Source organism: Andrena cerasifolii, chromosome 11 (assembly GCF_050908995.1).
Source record: "Andrena cerasifolii isolate SP2316 chromosome 11, iyAndCera1_principal, whole genome shotgun sequence".
NCBI classification, from domain to species: Eukaryota; Metazoa; Arthropoda; class Insecta; order Hymenoptera; family Andrenidae; genus Andrena; species Andrena cerasifolii.
Window position 1 is genome coordinate 3,071,141 of NC_135128.1, and position 21,239 is coordinate 3,092,379.

At 43.7% G+C, this 21,239-nt stretch overlaps 1 long non-coding RNA gene across 2 annotated transcripts in view; it reads right to left on the reverse strand.

Moving 5' to 3' along the window:
* LOC143374592 (uncharacterized) overlaps positions 1-20,894 on the reverse strand; it is a 127,040-nt gene extending 106,146 nt beyond the window's left edge. For both annotated transcript variants that reach the window (XR_013086695.1, XR_013086694.1), the window contains exon 1: positions 16,999-20,894. This is a non-coding gene — a long non-coding RNA (uncharacterized LOC143374592). The remainder of the gene's footprint in view (positions 1-16,998) is intronic.
* Between the last annotated feature and the right edge of the window lie 345 nt (positions 20,895-21,239).

Consider the following 21,239-nt stretch of genomic DNA (forward strand, 5'->3'; position numbering starts at 1 on the left):
TGTGTTACTGAAAAGTGTCAGAAGGTTTCATTTTCTTGCTTTGGGCACGATTTTGAAAATATCATTTGAGTGTGCATATGTTTGGAACAGAAATAAAATTGCGGAAGTTTACTTTGGTTAACAATCCAGAAAAAAATGAATAAATAAGTAATACTTTTGTTAATGATCCAGAAAAACTGAATAAATAAGTAGGTAAAAGTACCTACTATTAATAATAACTAATAGGTACCTACATAGAAATATTTTTACTAAATTTTGTTTTACTGGTACATGATACATAATTTTCGGAATTATCTTCGGTGGTTTAAGGAACCATGAAGCCATTTGAGGCCGTCCTCCAGTTATTCTGATTTAACGTAGTCTACATTTTTCTATCTGCCGTCTCTGGTGCATGTACACCCACTTTTAATGCGCCCCGACTGGAGTGTTTTATTCAATGCAGAAGTGTGTTAACGACCATAATTTCGACGGTCATTCCTGCTGTCATTCCTTGCCAGCGAAACTTCGGCACTTTCGTGGATTACGATGTGAATGACGATGTTACGAGCGGGAGGAAAAGTGTCTGAGAAAAGAGGAGTCAAGTGCCATTAAGTTTTCGCGTGCTCTGCAAGAATTTTACTTCTTAAGGAGGTGATATTTCTTGCCAATAAAAAGAGCAGAACAATGCTTTTACAGACCTCTAAAATAAAGATTCCTTTACAGATCGTACCTGCAAAACAATTCGTTGCAAATTGAAAGAAGCTGACTCGAAAGAAGCAATCGAAACTTCATTAAACCTAAATATATCCCACGTACCCTTCATTTTCCAAAATTGAAATCACCCCTCTTCAACACTTTGCCACAAAGTATTTAGCAATTTAGATTTAGAATTAAAGATTCCTCGCGGGCCATTAAAAGCGAAAGAAAGCCTTAGGTTGCCCATTGAATCGCACTCAACGTCGCGTCGAAACCTTCGCGGTTTCACCTCTTTTTTCCCCCCACTTTCATTTCGACATCGACACAAAGGAAGCGATTCTTTGACGAAATCCCCTCGCGATAAACATCATAGGCTGCCAATAACCGGGCTCGCGCCGAACGCGTTAATTCGCATCGGTGAATTCGCCCGGTGTTCAAACAAACCACCGCTTCCTCGACAGATCGCAGCCTCCACGGGCAAGCAGGCGTTAAGCAGCACTTGTCGTTGCTCAACCAGTCCCATTCATTCGAACGCGAGCGCACCTAATTCCCCAGCTCGCGGGAAAACGCCTGGCGAGATGACGAAACGATATCGCCCAGAGGAGAGGCGAGGAATAAACGAAGGCTACGCGGTGCATTCTGGCGCGATGATAGAGTATCCTTCCAGCCAGCCCCTCCTTTATCCCCGCTGTTCCGTTTCTTTCCGCGGAGCCTTACGCTGGAAACCGACGTTACAACGTTTTTATGGGACATGCCCCCTGGAGAGACGCCCGAGTGGGAGGGTGCAGATTCATCCGGCCTCGTTTAGATACGACTCCTCCACCAATTCAGATACACCGAAATTGCGCAAACCGTCGGGCATAACCGCGGCAGTAAAACCTTCATCGTGCTTCTTCTCCACCTTCACTCTCGACCCCTTCGCCCAGCAAACGCCCCCCCCCCTGTCTCCCATCCCCTTCATACCCTTCTTTCCCATCTTCGCCACCCCCGGCGACCTCTGACCCCGTCCTAGCCGCTCGTATTCCACGTCCGCCGACTCGCCTTCCAGAGCTTTACGTTCTTTCCTCCTCGGAGGCCAGGGACCAGGGCGATGTCGGCCATTTCTCGGCCGCGTCAAACGGTTAAGCCAGCTTAATGTGGGGGGATGGGATGAGCCTGCCGTTTGCATTCGCCGCTATTGTCCTCTTCCCGTCGCGCTGCGGCTCGATTGAGAATCGATGATGGTTTCGGGGAATGTTGTGGTGAAATTTTGGGACCCAGGGGATGGGTGGCTTCGGAGTGGTTCACTGTTGGGGGCAGAGGTTGCTGAGGACTGGGGTGGTACGATGGGGATGGTGGGGGTTTAGCTGGACGATGGAGTTTGTCTGGGAGAAGGAGAGTTAATAAATGTGTTTTTGCAAAGTATTTCTTCTGTGAGTGAAGAAGAGAGCCTCGAGCGTTGGGAGTTGAGTCCAGGATCTGCTGGTCCTCTGCGTACTGGCCAGATGCGTTACCAATTCCCCCAATTCCAATGTTCCGATGTTAAAGCAGGCTCTCACTACGCCTCGCCTCGGCTCATTTTATTCTTCCTATGCTTTTCTTATGTGTTTTGACAATTTTACTCACACTGCGCCTCGCCTCGGCGCGACTCCGCGGATTCTTCCTCGAGAATATCTTGAGGAAGAGAGGCGAGGCGAGCCAAGGCCAGGCGTAGTGTGAGTGAATGCAATGCCGCCGCTTTCAGTGGCTGCTGAACGAGGAAGGAAGAGGTTCTCTGAGCAACTGACCAAACACGTGAACCGAGGCAAGCTCAGATTACTTCAGGTATGGAGAAACCGAGGCGACGCGAGCCTAGATGTTAGTGCGAGCAGAAGTTGCGTCGAGGCGAGGCGAGGTATAGTGGAAGCCTATCTTTAAGCTGCGTATCGACTTTGCGAGGCTCGCTCGCGAGGCACGCCTCGCAAAGTCGATGCGCACCTTTATTCTTTTCCGAAATCTGCAAATACCCAAACTAACGGGGCGCCACGTATGTAGGTACCAATCCCATCATATGTCGTTCCCAAACGATTCGAATGGATTGGTTTTTTTTTATTATTTGCTTTGGGTTTTATAGATATTTTTGTATACAGTGAAACATTAGTCACTACGAAATATATTTTTCATTGCAGTAACAACCCCTCATGGACCTCTCAGCTGTTACAATACTTAATTCCAGATATGATTCTGAGCAATGTTGAAAGAATTCTTGTGAATACACCCTGGAATAGATAACGCATACATCTTAAACCTATACTGACACATTTATATATATATATATATATATATAATACAATATATAAATATATATATATATATTGAACGAAGGATTTTTCGAAATATTGATTTGGGAAACAATGGCTGATGTTTAAAGTAAAAATTTCAATTTTTATCATAAATCATTCCTGATTTTCGTCAATTAGAAGAAAACTAAGCATCGCATAAAAAAATCCTTCGTTCAAATACTAGATAATATAATATAATAAGTAAATTCTTTTGAATTTTTTATTTCAGATGATCGACTTTCGAGCAGCAGTGGTCACCGCAGAAGCCTTTTTTTAAGAGAACCTTCGAGTGATGGACAATAACTCAGTTATTGATAAATATTTTTAAATGAAAAAATTACGATGCACGGTACTAAATGCAATCCTTAAAAGAAAAAACGATTTCTTGAGAAATGTGTTAAAGCTCTTGAGTAAAAAATTTCCAAAGACCACCCTTTTTTCGGCCTCCTGACTGAGCATGACCCCTTAAGCTGACAAAATCTCAAACCTGTTTGTTTGAGTAAAACTATTTAGCCACCCACCGTATAAATATTTACTTAAAAATATAATTTTTGACAATGAGTGTTTGCAGGTATTTGTCGAATAATAAAAGCCCCATAATAAAAACTTTAATATTCATAAATTACCAATTAACCAATTTTGGTAGTTGCCCTGCCTGCGCCCCTCTATATCGGGCCGTGATTTGAGTCAGCACTGTGAATTGCACGGGTTTGTGTTTTGCGGAATCGTTTGGAGCGGCAGGTTTTAGTAGACTCGTGCAGCATATTAATGCGCAGATGTTTAGTTTCAGCGGAAGTATTTACGCAAGAAGGTGTTGAAACGCAACATATGGCGATGCCTCGCGAGTCGAGGTTTCATCCCCGCCTTGTTTCCGGCGAAACTGCATCTCGCGTAAACGTCATCTTTACGCTGTAAGTGCAGAAATGTGTTTACACGGTGCCGGAAATGGACGTAAACCTTCGTAAAATGGTTGCTGGATGTTTCACCACCGAGTTCACTCTACGCGAATCTCTGCTCGGAACGCAAATAACGTCTCGCCCGTAATGAGCCAGCGATGCCTCTGCTGTCGAACCGAAAGCAAGCAGACACTTTCTGATAATAATTTGCACTTTTGTCACTGCGCACACTGAAAATAGAGGATGTATGCTATGTAAGTTTAGAAGACTCGACATTTAATGTCACAGGAGAATACAAGTTTTTATGGGTACAAATAAAATACTGTCAATCGATTTTGTAATACTGTGCTCTACTGTGTTTGTATTAATGGACATCGTCCATCTGTTACACGCCGATTTCGACGAGGTTTGCGTAGATTATAGTTCTTGAAAAAATATTTCACACGTATTTTTTGTTTCGGCAAACGTCCATATCTAGGGGGTAAAATCAGCCCTCAAATTTGGGGCTGAAAAACACATTTGCCCCAATACCTCGAAAACTCTGCACTATAGAAAATAATATATTTCTTTATAATAAATTCAGCCATGTAATCAGATTCTATGAAAAATGACTACCTTTTAGTATATTGTTTAAACAAATTGACCTATTGCGAATCTGATTGCGTGACAGAATTTGTTATAAAAAAATACACAATTTTCGTCTAAAAGATTTTTTTCTATAATGCATAGTTTCCGATATATGGGGAAAACGTGTTTTTCACCCCCAACTTCGAGGGCTGATTTCATCCCCTAGACACGGCCGTTTGTCGATAAAAAAATAGGAGTTAAATTTTTTTCGAGAACTGTGATCTACGTAAACCTCATCAAAATCTGGGTGAACAGCTTGGCGATGTCTCTTGTAAGTAAGAAAAAGAAGTCTTCTTTTGAGGTTAACTCGCAAGGTGGTGCAATCTCGTTAGTAAGAGAATCTTGGAAGTATGAAGTACAATTAAAAGGGAATGTAAGGACAAAGTACTTGACTCGTTTGTTTATTGTGTAGTAATTCAAAGGGAAGCTGAAAATTACAGTAGAATTAACACCCCGGCGATGGTTACATTTTCATATAAAACGATGAGTACCTACCTACAGCTCACGCAAACCGTATCAGTCCGGCAAGGCAGGGTCTATAAAAGCGAATCGATATATGTATCTCCATTGACATTTGTTTCGTTTCCCCATTTATACGTGTAATTTATGCTTTGATTTTGTATTCCGACCAGTCAACGCTATCTATCAAGTCAATTTATATATGGATGCATTGCGCCGATGGTATATAACGCATATTTATGCATGGCGTGAAAATTTGAAAGCAGCACGGACGCGTATTTCGACCTTTTATGTTTTATAATCTCCTGTCACGAAATACGGGCGAGTTTTCACGTTTTCCGGAAGATGGTTTATGGCGGCGTTTTCCCTCCCCACAGTTTTCCACAAAATTCTTTCTGGATATAAAACCGACAGGTTCTGCCACATCATTCATGCCTAGCTTCGAGCGATGTAAAACTTCTTCGAATTTCATGGTGATTAATTTCATGAAATTCAATGACGGCAAATGAAACAAATGGTTACTCGCTTCCTTTATATTCGAAAAGAACAATTGGATTTGTAAGCCTTTATCAAAATGGATAAACCTTCTCTGTAGCTTCCTTATAACTTATGAGATCGGTTACCAACAGTCCAATTCAAAGGTCAATAATTAACGGGAACACCACAGTGACGGCCGAAAAAGGAAGTCATTTTAAAGAATTTTTTTCAGGAATAATTTACAGTTTTAATATGAAATTTTTATTACCTATATTTAGTACAATGTATTAGGAGACAATATAAAAATTAAATAAGTAGAAAAACGTGCATAAATTTTAATATATTAATTAAGCTTCTAGACGAAGGTGTAACTATGGAACAGCAGGTCCGAAATCAAATTTCATTTTATTTTTTATAAACTATATGAGTGTAGTTTTCGTTGCACGTACGGATTCTTTAATTGAAAACAAATTTTTAGAAATACGTTTGAAAAAGTGTCTATCTTATTTGCGGATTTTCGAAACTTTTCTTCTAAAGCGCAGCATTTTTACAAAATAATTTGTTTAAGAAATCGACACGTGCAACGGAAACTTCACTCATATAGTTTATAAAAAAAAAATGAAATTTGATTTCGGACCTGCTGTTAGATAATTACACATTCGACCAGCGCGCTTGGGGCTCTGGAAGATTAATTAATATATTAAAATTTATGGATGTTTTTCTATTTATATTTTTTTCATAGTCTCTTAAGACATTGTACTAAAGGTAGGTAAAAAAAATTTCTATGAAAACTGTAAATTATTCCTGAAAAAAATTCTTAAAGACTTAGGGGATTATACCTAGTCAGGCGGCCGAAAAGAGGCGAATGTATGTGAATTTTTTTTGAAAAAGCGGAAGCGTATATTTTTACAAAACTTTTTGCGCTTAAAAGAGCAACATTTAAAGAACATTTGGTAATTTTTTTGTAGAAAACTATTTACATTTATAATAAAGTAACAACCGACATCCAAGAAGCATTTTTTTGTGCAAAAATCACGCTAAAGAAATCAGGATTTCAACTGTAAATAGCCACCATTTTTTTAAAATTAATATTTCGGAAAATTCTCTCCGTCAACCTGAGGATACATTAATATACTAACGAAATCTTTTTTGTTTTTTGATTGTAGATAATCTGGTTCCGAGTGGCAATGCTCACCGCAAAACCAAATTTTTAAAAATGCTTCTTGGATGTCGCTTGTTATTTTATTATAAACGTGAATATTTTTCTACGAAAAAATTACCAAATGTTCTTTAAATGTTGCTCTTTTAATTGCGAAAAGTTTTGTAAAAATATACGCTTCCGCTTCTTCAAAAAAATTCACAAACATTCGCCTCTTTTCGGCCGTCTGACTAGGTATAACCCCTTAATTGACACAGCTGGTTCACGTGTCAGCGAAAGACCTCACATTACATTCCTCAAACCTGCCAATCAATTCGACACATCAAACCACGTATGTGCAACATTTCAGACAATATACTCTGAACTTCAATTTCCAACCTTTTCCCCACATACAAGGCAACAATAAAATGAACTGCTGAACAAAAGGTACCAACTACCCTCGACCCAACTAAGACTCTACCAGGTCACTTTCACACCGAATCGCTATAATTCGATTTAAACGGCCCGCCAATTAACCATTAAGACTTCAACGCTGCCTATTATCCAGGGATTCTGGCCAATGACGTGGTACAAAGTCATCGACGTCGAAAGCGCCCGCGGCCTGCAACATTCTCCTCTCCAACAGTTGATCCACTCCACGCTCGCCCCCTCCCCCCGTCCCTTCCCCTTGCGTCACTCGCCCCCCTTTTCGAGGGTAGTAGCACCCTTGCTCTTCCTCGAGCCAACCCCGTCACCTGGCAGCCTCGCGTTGGAGCCGCAAACTTCGTGCCTATGCTAATTGACTTCGCACACCCCCGCCCTTCCTGACGCCCGTTTCCCATCCGGTCCGCTGTGCAGCGCCCCGACACTATAAACCACCGTGGTTTAAAGTCAATTAACGCCTTCCCCGAGACAGCTCGTTCTGACCTTTTCGATCAACCAACGCTGTCCCCCCCCCCCATCCCCCAACCCTCCTCCTCCCCGCAAACCGCCCTCGCGCGTCGAATTCCATTGTTCCTTCGCACCGATGCGGGCACAGAGAGCGAGATAGAATCTTCTTTCTGTCCCATACGGTCGGGAGGTGCACGTTTGATGAATTTATTTTTCAGGTCCGGATTCAGTTTGTCCGATCGGGGTTATTGATTTTTTCCTCTGTCCTTTCCTGGGCCGGGGACAAGCGTACAGTGGGCTCTCCTTGAATCGAATTCTATTGAATTAGGCCTGCTCCGCGCGAGATACTTGTTTCTTTTTTCTGTCGCGTTTAGTTACCAGAGGCAATTGTTCCTTGAGAGGAAAGCTTCTCAACTTGGAATTCTGATCCTAATGAAACATCCTGTGAATGTAAAGTGCAGTGGAGTATGCAAGGAGTAATTATTTTTTATGTAGAAACTCACTCTGCAGGGGTGAAATCGACCCGTAGCGTTATTGCGGTTTTTCGGTTTTTAAAGGAATAGAGACTATGTTATTCTTCTCTTTGGTAATGATTCCACAAGTGTGCCATAGGGGAGGGGAGACCGGGGCTAGTTGATACATTATTCAGTTTTCAATTTTTTTCTCAGTTTTGTTTTCATTAATTACTTAATAACAAATATGTCAAAATATACTTTGGTCCTTCCTCTTTAATATATAGTAAACGAAAACTTGAGAAAATACGTACGAAATGAATGAAGAAATGTTATTTGAACGACGGCAACATGTATTTAATCTCACTGCGGGGTAAGTTGATACTGCTCTGGGGCATATTGATAAATTTGTAAAATATCCGTTTAATATTTAATGCTTTAATGAATAACTAATAAATTTGAAAAATACAATTTTGATCTAGATACCTTTCCAACAATATAGGCTCAAAATGAACGAATACATATTCTAAAAACCAAACAGATATTTGAACAAACATAGAAAAACATTTTCATTTTAATTTTTATTTATGTCTTGAATATCTCACTTTAACATAAGGTGTCTTCTTTTTTTGTTAATATATCTTAATAAACTCATTTTATCAATATTGAATATTTTCGTGCTTTGCCTTAATGACATTGAGTCTTTTTCTATTGCGACACACGCTTTTCCAAAAATATCTTGCGACATTTCGCTACGATTTGGAAGAAATGAAAGGAAAAAATCCAATTAAACGTAATCAGGGAAAATTGATACACTGTCTCAACATGCCCCAGAGAAAACGTATCGACTTACTCCACAGGAAGTCATTACGTACAAGCATCTCCATAAAAAAAATGTACAGCATATAAACAAATTAACAAAACGTAATTACCTTGCCTTCATAAGACTCAGTGTGATGCCAAATTAATTCGGGTTATAAAATTCTCTAGGTATACCTTCTGAAGACAGATTGAAATGTGAACACAACTATTTACTTTTTCTCATATATATATCTCGCTCAAATGGAGCTGCATATATAGGGTGTCGAGATAATTTGCCTGTATCAACCAGCCGCGGTCTCCCCTAATTATTAGAGAGATGCCGGACTTTACGCAAAATTGTCACCGTGTCTAAATTTTGCAATGGAAAATTGTTCCGAGAATAGATATTAGTTGAACATCTTGCGCTACTACTTGCATTGAAGACAATCCAAATTTTAATATTTGTCACCCTTAAAAAATTGAAACTAAAACCATCTTCTTTGGGGAGAGACGCTACACTTCCGGGCGTGATGCCGCATTTCGAAACACTTAATTTGCCATAATTACCTTACATGCCTCTCAAAATAAGTCCAAAACGTGCCGAAGGTAGGTACTTTGCCGTACCCCCCGAACAGTTTGCAAGGGAACGTTCTTTACATCCACGGAACAACTGCTTCTTGAATCCACGTTTATTAATATTTGCTCATCAGCATTCCCTTTCACGAGCCCAGCTAGCCACTTAAGCCAGCGCCTGTCAATTTCGAACGTCCCACAGTGGCCAGGGCCATTAAACTCGACCCAGATCCGCGAAAACAGAAATTGCTCGGTTTCAAATGGGGAGCCGCGACGCTCGACGGGCGCGACACGAGAATTTCTGGAAAAATTCGTCCCTCTGACGCGGCCGCGATCCATCGACAAGTGTTCTCGCGAGTCTCTCGAGCGGCGAACGGTACGTAAAGTCATCGATGTGTAAGCGACGCGAGAGAGTCACATTTCTCGCCAATTCAGCGAGTTACAAGGCTGACGTCACCGGCTCGGCATAATTCGATTCAATTCGCTTAATTTTGCGAAAATTGCCAATCTTCTCCGGGCGCCTAACGTGGCTCCTTCGTGTCCCTGCCTATCTCCCAGATTCGTTCCTCCTCCGTCTGTCTTCTTTGCGCCTCTCCGGAAACCGTTTATCGATCATCACCTCTTCGTTCGCCAGAGACGTAATTGCCACGAATTGTTGGGCCATCAGCACTGTGTATACCTACTTGTGCCCAAATATACCCGGAGCAAGCTACTCGTCACCACAACTTCCATTCCAAGGTGCAAATTCGTACAGCACCTTACCTGTTCGTCCACTGACTAAGGGCTACAGTCATATTACGACCCGAAATCCATAAATTCATTTCAATGGTGTCGCAAAAACAGCGGGGGACAAAGTCGATGGGCACACTGAGTGTCTTGATGACAAGTCAAGGAAACAGAGATATATTCATTATTCAGCATTGTTTTTGGATATTAACACTGCAAGTTCTTTAGGATGTGTAGGGATGTCACCAAATAAGCGTTGCACTTGTATTCCCAGATAATAGGGATGTGCGAGTACCCGGAATCGATGAGCAGAGCTGACGTCGGTTCGATTGCTCGAATCGAGCGTTCGAATTTCCAGAGCTGCTCGAAATCGACGAACTATTCTAAACAAATGCGAGCTACTTGGAAAACTCAAACGGCTCGAATATGCGAACCCTCATAAGACTTCGAATTACTTGCAGATCAATTTTCAGCTCGATAATTTTTTAATTACTCGAATATATTCGAACATATCTCCATCTTTCGAGGAGGTTAAATATTCGAATTACTCGGATTACCAGTAAATATTCGAATTACTCGGATTACCAGTAAATATTCGAATTATTCGAGTTACTCGTAAATATTCGAATTACTCGGATTACTAGTAAATATTCGAATCATTCGAGTTACTCGTAAATATTCGAATTACTCGGATTACTAGTAAATGTTCGAATTATTCGAGTTACTCGTAGATATTCGAATTACTCGGATTACTAGTAAATGTTCGAATTATTCGAGGTACTCGTAAATATTCGAATTACTCGAGTTACTAGTAAATATTCGAATTACTCGAGTTACTCGAGCATTTATGTATCTACTATCAAATACTAATCTAACTGTACAGAAGAAATATACATGCTAATAAGTGGAAGTAATTCGAGTAACTCGCATATTCACGAGTAAGTCGATAGTTGAAGATCTGTTCGAAGTAATTCGAATATTTACGAGTAAGTCGATAGTTGGAGATCTGTTCGAAGTAATTCGAATATTTACGATTAAGTCGATAGTTGGAGTTCTGTTCGAATATATTCGAGTAATTCGAATATCAGCAAGTCGAAAGTTGAAGATCTGTTCGAATGTATTCGAGTAATTCGACTATCAGCAAGTCGAAAGTTGGAGATCTGTTCGAATATATTCGAGTAATTCGAATATCAGCAAGTCGAAAGTTGGAGATCTGTTCGAATATATTCGAATAATTCGAATATCAGCAAGTCGAAAGTTGGAGATCTGTTAGAATATATTCGAGTAATTCGTCGATTTCAAATAGCTCGGTAAATTCAAACACTGGGCTCGAATGCATCGAGTACTCGCACACGCCTGCCAGAGATATTCTTCAACACACAACTTGAGTGGGTTTAACCACCATATCTCTGACATAGTACTCAGGCTTCTACTCCAGTTGTGCTTAATTCATTTTCTACTAGCGCCCACTTTATGTCACGTCAGATCAATTTAGCCTAATAACGAGTTATAACCACTGCCATATCACTGACTTGTCAAATTCAAAGTTGAACACATCGCGTTTACCCGAGTGTAATCGGTCTACATTCCTCGTCCAGGATTCCAACGACACGCGCTCCTTCATTTTGTTTCCCGCTCCAAATGGTCGGCTCGTATCGGTTCGCCTCTCCCCAAGCCCAACAAAGGTAAATGAATTAGACGAGGGAAACGGAGGCTGTAAGACGGAAAAAGGGGGGTGAAGGCGATTCAATTTAGATGGTGGCTCCTTTTCCGCGTTTCCAAAGATCCTTTTGTCGGCGCTGGTTACAATGAAGAGGCGACCGTTTGCGCCTCCATTGAACGCACCTTTCCAGCCCCGTCGTCGACTCCGCGCGCTCTGTTCCCTTTTTTTCCCTTCGCCGATCTTTCAGATCAATTGGCAGTCCTCGGCGGAAAGATGACGGAGCTCGTGCCAGCTTTTGCACGATCTCCCGTTTCTTTTCCACCGTAGCTGCGCATGCCCGCCCCGACCGTCATGGCGTGCCGCCATTAAGGTCATGGGGTCAAAGTATCGCGGACCTGACATTCCTTCCCACGAACGATTTGGTGCACCGTCGAATTCGCGGGCCCCGTCGCTGCCTTTCCGCGTTTCCGTTCCTCATCGCTTTGCTTTTAATCGACGAGGGCGACGGTCCCGTCAGGCAAGCACACTTTTGCTGGCTGGCGACTGGCTCCTTGGAGACACTCACGCAATCTGCAAGGGTTTTTCAATATTTCCAACCGATGTTGTCTTTGCAAAATTAATTTGCCATTTGTCGTATGTTTCGAGGGCTTGGATTGTATTTCTTTAGGGGGAATTGGGGGTGATAGTTCAAGCTTCAGATGGTTGGTGACTGCATAAATGTTTGGTTTTGCATATGTATAATTTTGGGAGAACATTCTAACGTTTTCTTAAGTGATTTTATTAAAATCACGTAACAAAGTGATACTTTCGTGCAAGTGTTTTTGGTGATCGTTTATTGATCAACGTTGAAGTTAAATAATTGGAGATAGAATGATACAGATAGCTGTCTAGGTCACAGGTTTAATGAACTCGGCAGACGTAGGTACTGTCACCTAAATGCTATTCGGAGCACCTTCCTTCTAACCTCATTGCTCAAATGATCGATCAAAAGCTGTGAGTGATCATCAACGCTTTAACACGAATAAATTACGATTTAAATGGACGTCAATTAGAGGATGCACTTGAAAACAATGATCGATGGTGTATTGGTACCAGTCGCATTGAAGTCACAGCTTACACGTGCAAGTCTCAGAGGGTATTCGCTTAAAGGTTCTTCAGATTTGAATATTTTTAATTAACGATGTCAATAGTGTATTCAGTGGTTTAATTGAATCCCTTGCATACAAATCGTATATCGATATTAAGCATGTAGAGGTGCCATTATATGTATAGTAGCTCTGATTGTAGAGTTTTCCAAAATTTCGTTGCTACGTGAGAAAAGTGGTCTTTCAAGGTTCTTCACTGTAAAGTGTATTTGTTGGTATAGATTCTGGTCACGTTTTAGAAAATGTTATTTATCATGTCGAAGTTGAATAATCTTGACCTATATTTAATCAAAGGGGGTTCAGCTCAATTTCAACATTCAATACCTGCCCCAAAAATCGACAAATCTTCATACTTCAAATTACATTCTGAAGTCCACTCAGCGCTAATGATAAAATTTTAATAGCGATCAATAAAGGTAACGAGTCTCGATAACGGTAGGAGATTTCATGTAGTTCCTCTTCAGAAGATGTTACATTAAACATTAAAGCTGAATAATAACTTTCATGCACGTTCGAACGAACAACGAGGTCGTCTTAATGTAAAAAAATTTTCATCGGTTCGTGATGTATTTTCGATAGGTCTGCCTCGACTACTGGAAGCATCTCATTAATTTCCAATCATTTAACAATGCGCAAGCGCTTATTCCCATCGAGTAGATATTTCATTTTCGATTCTCCATTCTCCATTTCTGTGCCAGTTCATCACAGCTATAATCGATCCTAATGAATTTATTTAATCAGTTCCTTAACCGCTAAATGATCTACCTGAAATGAGATTTAACTGATCCAATCACGGGCTTCATTAATTTTCGAATTTATCCCTGTTTCAATTGCAAATTTACGCCAGAGCCGCGCGTGACCTTTTTACGGTGTTTCGCGCGACCAAATCCGGCTTGAAAATAATTTCACTACGCTCGTAACATTTTCTCCTGCACCAGTCACTCCTCGAGAACACTTGTTCGTTTTTGCTGTTTAAATAAAAGCCGCCTCCGCGGAGGAACCTTTATCCTTCATTTCAGATAGAAGATTCTGCCCGCTTCAGGCAAATATTACTCTTCCGTTGCAGCGAGAAACTAGATTTCTTATTTGAAGCAGAAAAATAAGATGCTGCTACGTACTTCTGATATCTCTTATGGCGAACGTAAACGATTCCTTTGGAACCGTTTTATTGCATAAAAGACAAGATTTCATGTTCGAAAGTTGAACGTTTTATTCAGAGTACTGCCATACTTTAAAAAAAATAAAAAACCATTGAAACAAATTTAAAAAATTCTTTTTAATTTTTGTTTCTATGATATAAGATTACCTTAATAAATACCAAAAAGATTTATTTCATTATACGTTGTATTTACTCAGAAAAAAATCTTTACAAATAGCTTAATTTTTCAGCCGATCAAAGTAGAATGACCCATTAATCCCAGAAGCTGCTGACAAAGCTACTAAAGAAAGTCAGCTCTGAGCTAGGTATTACGTACCTATCTGACGTTTTAAAAAGGAAGGCCTCTCTGCAATCACACACAATTCCAAGAGAAATTCTCAACCTACTCTCACTTTTATAAGAACAGAATTTAAAGCCTTTCCTCGCGAGAAACACGCGTAAGTATACAGGGCACATTCCCATATCTAACATCCCTCTCAATCTCCATTAACCGCCCACTGCAATCTCAGCCACGTCGATACATTTAAAGTACCAACCAACCGCCACCGACAGTAGCGTCTTCCCCTGAAAGCAAAATTCACTTGCCACCAACAACTATCAAGAACACAGAATCAAGTCGATTCCCCGAAGCAAGAAAACGTCCGCGTCCCTCAGCGATTTCCGCAGTTGCTTCTACCCCCGGTCCCAGCCCCAGCAGAAACTATCGCCATTACGATCAAACCCGAGACGTCAGCTCCTAACTCAATCGAAAGCGCGGCTGGCTGAAAGTCACCTGAGCGGAGAGCAAGGGACCAGGGTATCTGATAATCGAGTCTTTCGCCTCTAATCTCTGCCCACTTCTCAAGATTATGCTGACCCCGTTGTTTGCATCGCGTGCAAGCATCGGGACATTTAGCAATCCGAACAAATTGGATTTCCCTCGTCTCGTCCGCCTTTTTGTCCGCCCTTATTCACCTCCCGCTGCCACCTCCGCCTCCGAAACGGAAATAAAAACAGGAAGGTTGCGGGGGGTGGGGTGGGGAAAAAAACAAAACCAGGGGGCGAGACAGCGAGCGGAGGGAGGGGGTGATGAGATCTATTTACCAGTGGGTCGGCGCGTCGATTCAATTTCCCGGGAGGTGCTTTTCGTTTCGCGTTTCGAAGCCTTACAACGACGCCGTTATAACTCCCACGACGAGGCGGGACGGAGGGGCCTGAGTTCTTAGCTCGCGCGGGCGGCAGATTGCGAGACGCTTCTCGGCCGCTCGTTGAAAATAATTTCGAGTCCTGGGGTGTCGGGGGGCAATGGAACGCGGGCGATGTTCCCGGCAAATGTGATGTAATTTCGTTGTAACGGCCGCCCGCGATTCGCGTCCGTTCGACGGGGCAGATTAAGGAAATCATTCCCCGTATCGATCTCCGCCTGCTAATACTCGGAACGCCCGATTCTGTCACGCTCCCCGGCGATAGCGCACCGTGTTGCTCGCCGGCTGATATTTAGGTATCGGCTTGGTGCGCCCGAGTTCCAGAGTAATATGTAGAGCGACGGTTTCTCAGGTGATATGGGGATTTTGGGTACTTAGTGCGTGGCTAGGGCGGCCCTTATTTGCACGTGTTTGGTAAATGAAAACTCTCCGTGTTAAAGGAAATTCGACACTTTTATTTTAAGCCCCACGTGTCTGTTCGCTGTCGCGTTTATACATAGACTACTTGCTTAACGGCTAATGCGGCACACCTCGCGAACGTCTTCCTCGCTGTATCTCACTCTCTCTTTAATCAGACACACAGCGCCTGAAAATCCTGGGCCACACGTGTCGATATTTTTTTTTTATTTCTTTGCTCTCACCCCCTATAACGGTGCCATTTGATAAAAGAATATTCCCTGAAAAAGATTGTTGCAATCGGACGACAGGACAGGGTGCCGACCAGGCATTATAGTTTAGAATTCATCAAGAATTTCTCAAAATTGGTAAGCCCTATCGAAATTTTGTTCAAATGATATTAAAAGAGCGTTCAATTTTCTACAATTACTGTATATAGAAGTTTTTCGTACTTCCAACCATTTTTTAGATAATAGCGTTTGAATATAGACAGGTCAGCACTACACCCGTATAGACAATACGTCACGCCGTACAGGGAGGACGCGCGATGTGCTGACTTGTCTATATTCAAACGCTATTATCTAAAAAATGGTTGGAAGCACGAGAAAATTGTATATACAGTAATTGTAGAAAATTGAACGCTCTTGAAATATTATTTGAACAAAATTTCGATAGGGCTTACCATTTTTGAGAAATTCTTGATGAATTCTAAACTTTAAGGCCTGGTCGGCACCCTTTCCTGTTGTCCGATTGCAACAATCTTTTTCAGGGAATATTTTTTTATGAAATGGAACCATATTAGGTGGTTAGAGCAAAAGAAATCGCAGGTTGAAAATAAGGATCACCCTACTGTATGACTTGGAGCTCCCATTTGTATAATATATGTGGGGTAAGATTTATTTATTCACCAGTTTGATGCACCCAAGTTGAAAAGTGTCGTTGTTTTGAGGTGTTCCAAAGTTTTAAGAATTCGTTGACGACATTTACTTGATGCACTCAAATTAAATTATGATGAACGAAACGAATTCTTTCCAAAACAGTCTACTGCAGTCCTCGCTATTGAAAAATATTTCTATGAAATTATTAAATCGACTCTGGATATTGTTATTTCTAATCTGTATAGAGCTTCGAGTACTCCTTCCAGTAAACGCGGTGCAGAAAAATTGTTGCAAATTGCTTTTGCAACTGAAGTGTGCTTTCAATTTTCCCACATAAATTAATCAGCAAAGCATCGCATCGAGCCTCCTTGCGTCTCTATGCTAGCTATAATAGTATCTAACTCCGTGCATACAATTTACGGTCTATCAGTTTGAAACTAAAGCCTGCTCCCGCACACACTCGTATCGTACATGTCACCCTGTTGCATCTCAACCATTTCACGTATGCACGGAGAAACGCTTACGCTCCCCACGGAGAATGATATCATTTCTACTCACCGATTTCATTGATCGAGGAACCGGCGCTGGCTGCTCCTCTTCGGTCTTCAACGATTCTCGTCAACTGTTCTCAACCACTCGCGAAAATTCACCACCCCTCATCGACGAATTCTATCGGTATTCAATTGACACAATTAACAGACCCTAATTACGAGTCTGCGCTAAGGTATCGATTGACAACTTCGCACTGGTAGACGATTTGGTAAAACTAACAACTTACGAGGCCCCGTATAATCAGCTGTTTATTCAATATAATTGAAATTGGGAGGATTACCTGGTACTCGACTCACATTAAAAACTAATCAAACCTCCCGTATTTAAATTCAATAAATTCACATAATCCCCTCTTGCTAAATTCAAGCCTATGCTCAAAGTCGCCAACACAAACAAACCTAAAGCACCCACTAACTAGTCTCAAATCCAGAAACAACTGTATTCGCGCCATCTCGTCCAAAGTCTCAGTTCCCGCAAACACCCCCGCTCGATTCCTAAATTTCAGAGTGAAATGACTTCGCCAAAAGCGACTCCGATTCACACCCCCCGTCGGTCACCCAGAAACCAGGGAACTTCGCAGGTAATCTTCGTCACCAACGATTATCTTAGTCAGCGAATCAAAGCGAGCCAGTTTTCGAGCCAAAATGACTGCTTCGTCGCAGTAGCTACTAGCCCGCTGCTAGGCGGTTAATCGATCGACGTGAACGCGTAACGAATCGCATCGGGAGAGTCGCGACAACTCGCGTGCAACAGTTGACGGCGAAGCCATCGGCGGTGTTGGCTGGGTAATTGCGGTAATAGTTGCACAAAAGTGGCGGCCGTTGTGTGTACACAAGCCTAGCGGGAGCGTGTTATTACACGGAGTAAGAAATTACCTTTTGGCTGCGCGCAACGAGCCCGCGACACGGAACCAAGTATCAACGGTAATTACAGAAGCTGCGAATTGGAATCGCAATTTGTCGGTCGCATCGCGTTCGTTGCACCCCGTTACGGCGACAGATCGACTCGCCCCTTGCTCGACAAGCAGTACCGTGGATTTTTACCACGAAGACACTTTATTGCCTTCAGGCGGGGTCCTCTTCACGCGAGACAATTTTCTGGCTAGTTTCGTCGAGTTTCCTATACCTTTTCCATACTTTTGTAAATGTGGCGTCTGATGGGACTTTTCAATAAGTAGACTCCGCCACGAGGCAACGACGAGTCCGTGGAACCGCTCGCGGATCGGAAGAAGTAACGAGGGAAACTGCAAGGGGCGCTCGAAGCGCGGAAAATGGGTCGGGGAGCTTAAAAATGGACAATCGGAGTCGCGAACAGGGGCCAGAAGTTTCGTTCCGCAGCCGATAATCCGCGTTTGCGCGCTAGCTGAAGTGGAATGGAACGGGATCGGCCTGAAACGATCCTCAAACAATGCAACTGGAACGAGAAGTTAAATATTGAACGCGTTGTTGGCACCCACCCTAACCGGTCGGATATCGATAAACGGGACTATTATATTAACTCGAACGATTTACAGGGGAAACACCGGCATTTTCCGACGCGGTGTCCAATTAATTTAGCCTTTTCCGCGGCGGTATTGTTCTGGAGGCGAGCGGCGCTGTTTGTCGGTGAAATTTTAGTGGGATTGAAGTCTGTTCCTGGGTGAGCCGATCAAAGGGAAAAGGAGGATCGTTTGAAACAATGCTCGGGGCTAACAGAGCAGCTACAGAGGCTTGGCTGATCCAGCAGCAATTATTCTTGAAGATTTTAGCATTTCCCTGGGTTATGGTGAGCGGCTCCGTTCCGCGATATCGGCTTTAAACGCGGCCCCATCGCGGAGCACGTAGTAACAGCGTTCGGACGGCTTTCTGTGGACCAATCTCCACGGCGAACGTGGAAAATGCGTTGCGGAAAGTATTTCGAAAACTCCTGCACTGCCGCGACACGAAAGTTCTACGATAGGATGCGCTGAGAGTAATTTAACACGGTGCGACGAAATTAATTTCGATAAGCTACTGAAGAGCATTCGGAAGCTCGGTGCGTTCGGAAAGAAGTCGTGAAATCAAAGATAATAGCGAGAACTTGTTTCCCTCTGTCCGATCGAGTGAAAAGCCCTCGCTCGATACGACGAAGGTAATTAACTCGAGTAATTAACTCGAGCGGCACGTACAGTGTTCATGGTGCCCGGGCGCCGACGAAAGGCGTAAGAAACGATTTCGATGGAATCAATAATTTCAAGTGGCTTTCTCGAATCGTAATAAACTCGTGCACCGGGGGAAAAACGAGCCAGCGAAGTGCAGAAAATTTGACGAGGAATACTAAGAAAGCGCTGCAATTTTGGAGAACTCAATAGCCCACGAGTGGACATGCCTGTTTTATTGACTCGCGGCACCCGTACCACGCGAGATTTCGAGCAAATCCAAGAGTTCGCGACAGCCACTTTGCAAAAGTGTAACGCGGCAGTAAGCTGGTCCTCCAAGGATATTACAGAGGGGCAAAGATCGCCGTAGAAATTCAAATTCGATTTACATAATACCTGGGAACGTCGCGTTTGCATCCCGCGAGAGAGAAGCCGAGAAGTTACTCGAGCGGCGCTGGGACCGAGAAGCTATCGGGATTCACGGAGAAAAATGAGAAGGCTTTTTCGGAGCCGCGAGTTTAAAATTTCCACGGGTCGAGTCAGTTGTGTACATTGCCGCGGTGAGATAGAGAAGCTGACAAACCTCACGGCCAGGAGGAAACGGTGGATCCTGAAGAAAGAAAGACGGAAACCCACCGACACGTTCGACTCGGTAGGCATCCTCACTCACGGTCAAACTGGGGATCCTCCGACTAGCTTCTCGGGCAATGTCTCTACGATTGCTGCCCAACCGCGTATCGTCATTGCCAGTCGAGATCGACCAAGATCCCCGAGGAACGAACGAAAGCAAAGAACCGCTGCACACTTTCGGTACATCCCGTATACACCGGCCACTGGCTGGAACGTAACGGAGCAGCTGACTCTGAGCGCGACTTTGACAGTCCCGACCAGTCCATTCAGACGACTATATAGAATCCGACTTTCTTCGGCACGGGACGACGCGTGCGAGCGAACTGTGGGAGATTACTACGGTCACTGTGGGATCGATTGAATTTCCACTCGATTCGACTACGACCTATAAAACCACCTAACTGCGTCTACACGGTGTGCGGCGTTCTCTCGGTACCCCTGAACCTCTTTCAGCTCTGCTCCGAACCCGGCAACAATTTTTCAATCCCGACACATTCACAGGGGGAGGGCAGGACATCGCCGAGGTAATTCTCCCTCGGTGACGAGCGCGGAGTTACGCGATTTTTCCTCCGCCGGCGATCAAAGGGAGCCCCCGAAAGTCCTCGTGTCCTTTTTGCCCGTTGCCAGCGTGCAACCCTCTTCCAGGTGCTGTGTTCCAGGCACGTCCCCCCGGCATGGACAAAGACGAGCCACGGTCGGCGAGGGGGTTCGGCGATAGACAAGTGTCACACGTTCGCTGGCGGCGTTGTGCGGGTGTACACGGTGCGAGGTGGTACGCGAGCACTCGTCGAGTGCGGCTGGCCCAGCCAGCAGACTACTCGGAAGAGAGACCTCAGTGGGATGGCAGTTTAAATGCAACTATGCTTCCTCGGGTTTGGGTTGAGCGCGCAGGGTCCGCGTCGGCCTTGCTCGGTGGCGCTCGGCCGCCCTCGGATCTCGTCGATATGCCCATAGACACAGTGTATATGTCTATGGATATGCCCGTGTCGTGCCATGCTAAGCTATGCTCTCTCGCTACCTTCCTCTCTTGTCTTCTACTCTCTAGCCTCGTGTGTTAACTGCCCCTCACTCCTCCCGCACCAAGTCACGCTGTCTCTGTCATCCTCCCACTGCCGCCTGGTGTCTCATTCCTGCCTGTCCTAGAGGCTTTCGCTTCCTGCCCTCCATCCAACGGAGCCTCTCTCTCCGGCTCGTCCTTCCTTCTCGCCTGCTTCTTCCTCGGGCTCCCTTCGTTTCTTCCCGACGCTCCGTCCTACTCCCGCAAGACGATGCACCGAGAGACTGGCTCGCAATTAGTGTTGGTCACCGGCCTGGAGGTGGTGGTACCGGTGGTACAGGTAACCGGGCAATGCTGGTGTGGGTGGATCGTTGGTGAGAGTGCGGGGGTGTAGGTGGGTGGACGAGCGGGCGCGGGACGGGGTGGCCTGGCTTCGGAGAGGGGGCAAGGAATGACGGTGGTAGGGGAACACGGCGGAGAGGGAAGGAGCTCGAGTGACAGAGA